Below are 7,310 nucleotides of genomic sequence, written 5' to 3'. Positions count from 1 at the left end.
GAGATGCCTTAGATCCTCCTTCCCCATTTGGCCAATTGCATTTTTTAGGGATTTGTTTTCTTCAGTGTACTTTTTTTTACAGTTGGCCAATTGTATTTTTTTAAGGACTTGTTTTCTACAGTTAATTTTTGTCCTTTTTCTAGGCTATTGACTCTGTCTTGCATACTTCTCATTTTTTCTTCTACCTCTCTCATTTGACTTTTAAAATCCTTTTTGAGCTCTTCTAAGAAGGCTTTTTGGGCTTCAGACCAGTTCATATTCCATTTTGAGGTTCCAGATGTGAGTTTGTTGACAATGTTGCCCTCTTCAGAATTTCTGCCTTGATCTTCACTGTTGTCATAATATGAATCTATGGTACTTTTCTTCTTGTTCATAGTGTTTGCTTATTTCCTGGCCTTTAAAGAGTTTGAGCTCTCCTGCTCAGAGGGTTGCAGAGGGCACTGACCCAAGCTTCTTGTGTTGGGAGCCTAGGGCCTGGTCACTGGCTTTGTGTGCTGGGGCCACCGGTATTGGCAGTTGGAGGCTGCAGGGTTCTGGCCCCTTACCTGGTGTCGGGCTACAATCAGCAACTCTATAACTCTAGGGCAACTCTAGGTTGCCTGCTTTTCCTTTCCTTTTGCTTTCTTCAGCTCCTTTCAGATGGATATTGCAGGGTGTTTATCTGCCTGGGGCCCTTTGTAGTGTTGCTTCCCTTATTTTTGCTGAGACACTGGGAGACCCTGTTGCTGTAGAATGCCCAGGCACCTGGTGGTTTTCCAAACTGGTTTCTACCAGTTCCCCAGCCCTCACTGAGGCACTCTGGGGTCCAGGTGTTGGTGTTTGCCTGCTCCATCACCTGGGTTTCAGGATCTCCTCCTGGTATGCTGAGGTAGGGCTTTCTGATAGCTTGCTGGGACACCTTCCTTTTTGTACTGCTTCCCTTCCCCCAGGGCAAGAGGGGCCTTTCCCGCTAATTGCATGGCTTTGCACAAGTCTCTTCAATTCTTTGATCTTCACTTTTTAAACTATAAAATGAGAGATTTAAACTTTCCAGTTATGATATTTTATGATCTCTGATCTAAGTGTACCACTAATCAGTTTTAATGTATATTTTGTCCAATTTGATTAAATTTAATTATATTTTATTATAAATACAATTTAATTACATTCAATTATAAAGACATTTATTAGGCAACTTTCATGTGTTAGACACCTTGTTAGGTGATGGTAGAAATACAAAGATGAAAAATAACAGTTTACCATCAGAAAGCTGATAGCAAGGAGTAGTGGACAGAGTATTTGAGTCAGATTCAGGAAAATTTGAGTTTGACTTCAGTTCCAGACAGTTAATAAAAGTGTGACCCTAGGTAAATGACTTCTTTCAATCTCAGTTTTCCCTTCCAGAAAATGGGAATGATAACAGTACCTACCTCAGAGGGTTCCTGTGCATAACAAATGGGATAATATAGCTAAAAATAATTTGCAAACCATGAAGTCCTTTTTACACATGATGCAGTGCAGGTCAATGAAAGAATTAAACCTGAAGCACCTTGAGAGAATCACTAAACTTCTCTGAACCTTAGTCTTTCCATAATATGAAATTAGGGGGTTGGATCAGATGACCTTTAAGGTCCATTCCAACTCTAGGTATATGATCCTGTGAGTCTACAATTATTATTAATAACAGGAAATACCATGTATAATAATTTGCATCTAGAGGTAACATATGGTAGGAAAAAGGAAGGATCCACATAAACTATTATAAGGAAATTTGAATAGGGAGATCACTTTTATCTGGGAAGACCAGAGATGGCTTTTTGAAAGAGGTAAAACATGAGTCTGAGTTTAGATTCTTAAAATTTAGCCATAGGTCTGATTCTTACAATCTAGACAATAGCTTACTAATATTCAGACTCCTTAAGAGTCTGCCCAATATGATGGATGTTCTAATAAACCACATACATCTTTGGCTGAAACAAGGCTTGAGTCAAATTCTTTCAGGCAGGATCTGCGTGTCATGATTTTGGGGTCCCAGTACCCCTCAACCCCCAAACCTCATCATTTTGGTGGCCCGTACAGGGAAACTGCCTAACTCAAAGTTCTTCTCTAGGCAAGACTGGAAGGTACATGAGCCTCCCCCATTCCCCCCTGCCTTTCTTGCTCCATAGTTGGGGGCTTTTTGGGCCCACACTTATGAGATTGTCTTGCACTTGGCCTGACACTCTTAGGCTCTCAGTCTACTGGGTCAGTTCGAGGCCATGGACCTGGGTCCACCTTCTGCAGCATAGAGGACAAGGACAGACCCCCTATTTGGAAGTGTATGCCTAATTCTATCAGTTCTCTTGGCGCTAGAGAATTGGGGAAAGCTGCAGGTGCTCTTTGGTTCCCTGAGGCTTACTTACTCCCTTTCCTCTATACCACTGAATCTTCCTTCATGGAGGTTAGGGAAAAGTTAGAATAGCTAAAAATATCTTGGCAGATTCTGGAGGTTTTGTGATTGATCATTTTTGAAACTGCTCCTTACCACCTTGGTCACTCTTTTCTCCCACTCCCTTCCCTTGAGTAAAAAGTGTATCGTTAACCCCTCTCAGAGAAGAAGAGAGTTTCACCCTTTACCCCTCACCTTTGATTTCCCCCTCCCCCACCTGGGAAAGGAAGGAGGGAGAAGGGGTAGCAGCTACAGCTTGGGTCCCCCTGGCAATGACCTTGGGCCCTTGGGCAACCTTTGCCTGGCAGCATCACCCAAGTTCAGCACATCCTGCTCAAGGTAAAGAAGCTAGCCTTAGAACTTGGGTAAGCATGCTTTTCTTAAAGTTGTAGTTTTAACTATTAATGATGAAATGTTGATTCTCTGTGTAATTTGGAAATGCACTAGCTGAAGTCACCTGATTGGTAATGGGTTTGTTTCAAGTTTCAAATTGGTGAACTTTTTATATCAGTTATATCAAGCAACTTTTCATAATTTGATTACCACTAAAATAATTGGGCTATTGTTGGTTATTGTTTTAATGTGTAAACTTGTGGAAAAAGCTTGTTTGGGGTATGGCTTGCTGAAAATTTGCAAATGTATAGAAGTCTCTAATGATTGGCTTTTTACACCAGGACATATTTAAGTTTGAGATGTAAATCCTGGAAAAGTTTTTCCTAAGCTGTGATTAGTGAAACTTGCTGTTTGAGGTAAAAAAAAACTCATGATTTTATTTTGAGTTGTCTAATGAGTCATAATAATCCATCGATAATCAATAATACACCATCTGAGAGAAATGCCACAGGCTACACAGAGAAAGTGATACTGGTGGGAAGTCAGCATTAGGAAAAGCTGAGAGGACAATTTTAGCCTCAGTCTAAGACGGGATCCTCCTGGCTGTTTCCCCATCATGCTCCTTTGAAAAGGAATGCTACCCACCTGGCTATTCCTGAGTCTGGCTATGAGGTGGATTTGATACTGCATGGTTAGAAAACTGAATTTTCTGAATCCAAACAGAGCTAAGGATGTTTTATCCTCCCATATTTGGGCCCCAAATCTAGTCCCTGTTTTATATCTGGGCCCTGCAGTCTTTTCTGTCAGATTTGTGTCTTCCAGACTACAAGCCATTCACCTACACTTAGTAGCAAACATCGAGTACCAGCCAATGTCCCCCATCATTCTCTGGATGCAGCCTGTGCTTGGTTCCAGTCAAGCTCCTCTTTGGGACCCCCTTGAGGCAGGAGCAGCTCTATGTCCCTTGCCAGCAGGAAGCAGTTTCAGAGGCCTAGACCTTTGTCCCTTATACCAAAAGAATTTGGGTCCCATTGGTTTGAGAGAAGAATGATGAGGATGGGATTTAGACCCCCTGGACTCTCCCACATGGCCAAATCTCTGGCCTTTGCCTGAGTCTATAATCCCATCAACTGGCCTTTCTTTGTGGCTACACCCAATCTCCCCTCCATTGTCTTACCTCCCTATGGCCCCCAGTCATTTCTCACCTTTAATTCTACCTTGGCTCCATTCTCCCTTGGCCACATAGTCTAGGTCCCAGGAATTCTGTTCATCTCAGTTTACTGGCCACTCCCATTCAGATCTTCCTTAGACCCCTCCTCCAGTCACCCCAAACTACTTGGCCATTCCTGGGTCCCTCCCACAGTCTTTCTGTATATAAGGTCCACCTTGTCTCCATTAAGGTGCTTAGATTCTTATAATCTAGCCACAGGCTCTGATTCTTATAATTTAGGCAATAGCTTACTAATATTCAGACTCCTTAAGAGTCTGCCCAATATGCTGGATGTTCTAATAAGCCTTGTCTTTGGCTGAAAAAAAAAAAAAAGAACATGAGCCTGGTTTTTAAAGAAGAGAATTTCAGCAAGCATTGATGTGGAGGAAGTACATCTCAAGTGACTGGCTAAGCAAATTCATGGAAGCAAGAAAGTGATGGATAAGGCCAGGACACAGTTGTAAAGGGGGAGGGGGTAGCATGAAGTAAGGTTGAAAAGGTATGTTGGAATCAAATTGTAGAAACTCTTAAATGCTAGGTTAAGGAGCTTTTTTTTTTTTTTTTTTTTTGTTACTATGTTTTTATTCCAGGATAGCAGTTGGGTGGTACAATGTATAGAGTGCTGAAATTGGAGCCAGGAATACCTGAGGTCAAATCTGACTTCAGATACTTATTAGCTGCATAGATTAAGCAAGTAATTGAACTTTTATTAACCCCATCGGAAGGAGTACACTCACCAATGTCTAAGGGTCAATGTATTTCCTTTGGTCCGTATAATAACCCCATGAGGTGGGCCTACCTTCATCTTATAAATGAGGGAAGTAAGGTTCACAGAAGTTAAGTCATTTGTCCAAGATCACATAACTAGCAAATAGCAAGATTCATACCTAGATCTTCTGATTCCAAATCCGCAGAACTATATGATATCATAAGCAGGAGGAAATCACTGATTATTTTTGAGCAGAGAATTACCAGGGTTTTACCTATGTTTTAAGAAGACTAAAGTAAAAACTAGGAGACTAGCATCTTACTATTTGGGTAAACTTCCTTTTTGAAGATGCCTTAATTTACATGAGAAACACTTGAAACAGTGTCATTTGTTATGCCAAACCAAATCAAGTCAACAAGTATTTATTAAACTCTTAACTTTGTACCAGGCGAGCTAAGCACTGGGTTTGCAAAGAAAGGCAAATATAGTCCTTGCCCTCAGGGAGTTCAAACTCTATTTGGGGAGAAAACATGCAAACAACTATGTACATAAAAGATATGTACAGGATAAACTGTAGGCAATCTCAGGGGAAAGGCCCTAGCACTGAGGGGTGATGGGGAAAGCCTATTAAGCCTATCTCTTCATAGACAAATGACATGCTTACCCACTCTCACCCACTGGAAGATTATTATTATAATTATTATTCATTAGAGAATGTTGATAATATCAAAGATCCATGATTTTATGTATTTGGGACTTTCTTTTTTAATTTAATATTTTTAAAAATTTATTTTCCCAATTACATGTAAAAACGATTTTAACATTCTTTTTTTTTCTTCAAATTCTAAGTTCCACATTCTCTTCCTTCCTCCTTTGCCTTTCTCATTGAGAGGGCAAGCAAATTGACACACCTTATACTTGTTTAGTCATGCAAAACACATTTCCGTGTAAGTCATGCTGTGAAAGAAAATACAGAGAAACAAAAAAACTACATGGGACTTTCTTTACCAATGAGGTTCAGAGAAGTTAAGTTATAGCATGGCATCAGTGTCTGTAGTGAAATCTGAACCTTGGTTATCCTAAGTCCAAATCCAGCACATTATCCACTGTGTCACATTATGTCTCAGAAGTATTATGAGTCTTCTATTTCATAACACACACTAGTTACCACAAGATGTGGTTTTCTTTTTTATATAAATGTTTAAGGTTTGATATTTGGTCAGATATCTGGGTAAATTTGTTATGTGACTGGGCAAATCCCCAAAGTTTGCTCTGTTCACTATAAGATTAGCTTAATCTTTGTCCTCAAAGACTATATAGCTGTTTAGTTAAATTATTACCCATCTGTGCCTCATGCAAGATCAGCTCTTAAATGTTGTTTTTCATAGGTTCTGCTGCTGTTGCTTGTTTAGGTTTGGTTGCCTCAAACTGTCAATCAATGGATGAACTTTCCCAAATAGGAATTCTCTCACATTCCCTCCTCTTGGTAACCCCTCATTTCTTCCAGAGTCCATCCAGCATACTCACTGGTAGATAAACAGCCACTCTATCAATGTCATTTATCATTTAAAATTTTAGCTAGTTTGGGATATCATTGTTTAAAATAAAAGAAAAAAATAAGTAAATCATCTTAGCTTCAATTGCTCTGATAACTTCCAGTAATTCAAGAACTAACATTATAAATGTGGGAAAAACAAGTCTGCTTTTTTCTCTGTTTAGTGTTTTGGTTGTATTTGTGCCCAGAGGATTTGGCAAATCATTGCATTTTTATAAATCTCAAATGTAAACAACAAAATAGTCTTTGAGTGGTTACATGGCTGAATTCACACAGTTTTGTGGCATATGCAGCTGTAATAAACTTCTCTCAAACTTTGTTGCTCCCACAAGTGCATCTTTGGAAGCTTTCTGCCATGAGTAGGCTGTCATATTTTTGAATACACTAACCAAAGACTTTGAAAAGCTAATCCAAAGTCATTGCAAAAATGATCCATACTTAATTACACATATATTTATAATATTAATCAATGCATATTTATAGGCATATTAATATTTATAGTATTAATCTTTTATTATTGAGATCAATTCAATTCAATAAAAATTTATTGAGTACCTACTGTGTGCCAGGGACTGTGCTAAGTGTGGGGTAAAAAGAGGAAAAAAACAGTCCTTGCCCTCAAGGAGCTCACAATCGAATGGGATAGACAACAATGCAAACAAATATATACAGAGCAAGTATCTGAGGCCTGATTTGAATTCAGGTCCTCCTGAGTCCGTCCAGTGCAAATCAGGCCTCAGATACTTACTAACTATGTCACCCTAGGCAAGTCACTTAACCCTGTTTGCCTCCATTTCCTCCTCATCTGTAAAATGAACTGGAGAAGGAAATGGCAAATGACTCCAGTATCTTTGCCAAGAAAACCTCAAATGAGGTCAAATAGACTCAGAAGTGACTGAAAAATGATTAAACAACAAAATGTCTGTTTTATGTGAGATAATTTAACCCATTCTACCTCTCCCTTTCTCCTTCTCCCAGTATAATCCTCTCTGTCCCCTTAATTTTATTCTCCAGATATCATCCCTTCACCTTCAACTTAACCTGTGCTCTCTATCTATCTATCTATCTATCTATCTATCTATCTATCTATCTATCT

Source organism: Vombatus ursinus, unplaced genomic scaffold (genome assembly GCF_900497805.2).
Source record: "Vombatus ursinus unplaced genomic scaffold, bare-nosed wombat genome assembly UNPS02009835.1, whole genome shotgun sequence".
NCBI lineage: Eukaryota > Metazoa > Chordata > Mammalia > Diprotodontia > Vombatidae > Vombatus > Vombatus ursinus.
The sequence above is the reverse complement of the archived record's forward strand: the minus strand, read 5'-3'. Positions refer to the sequence as shown.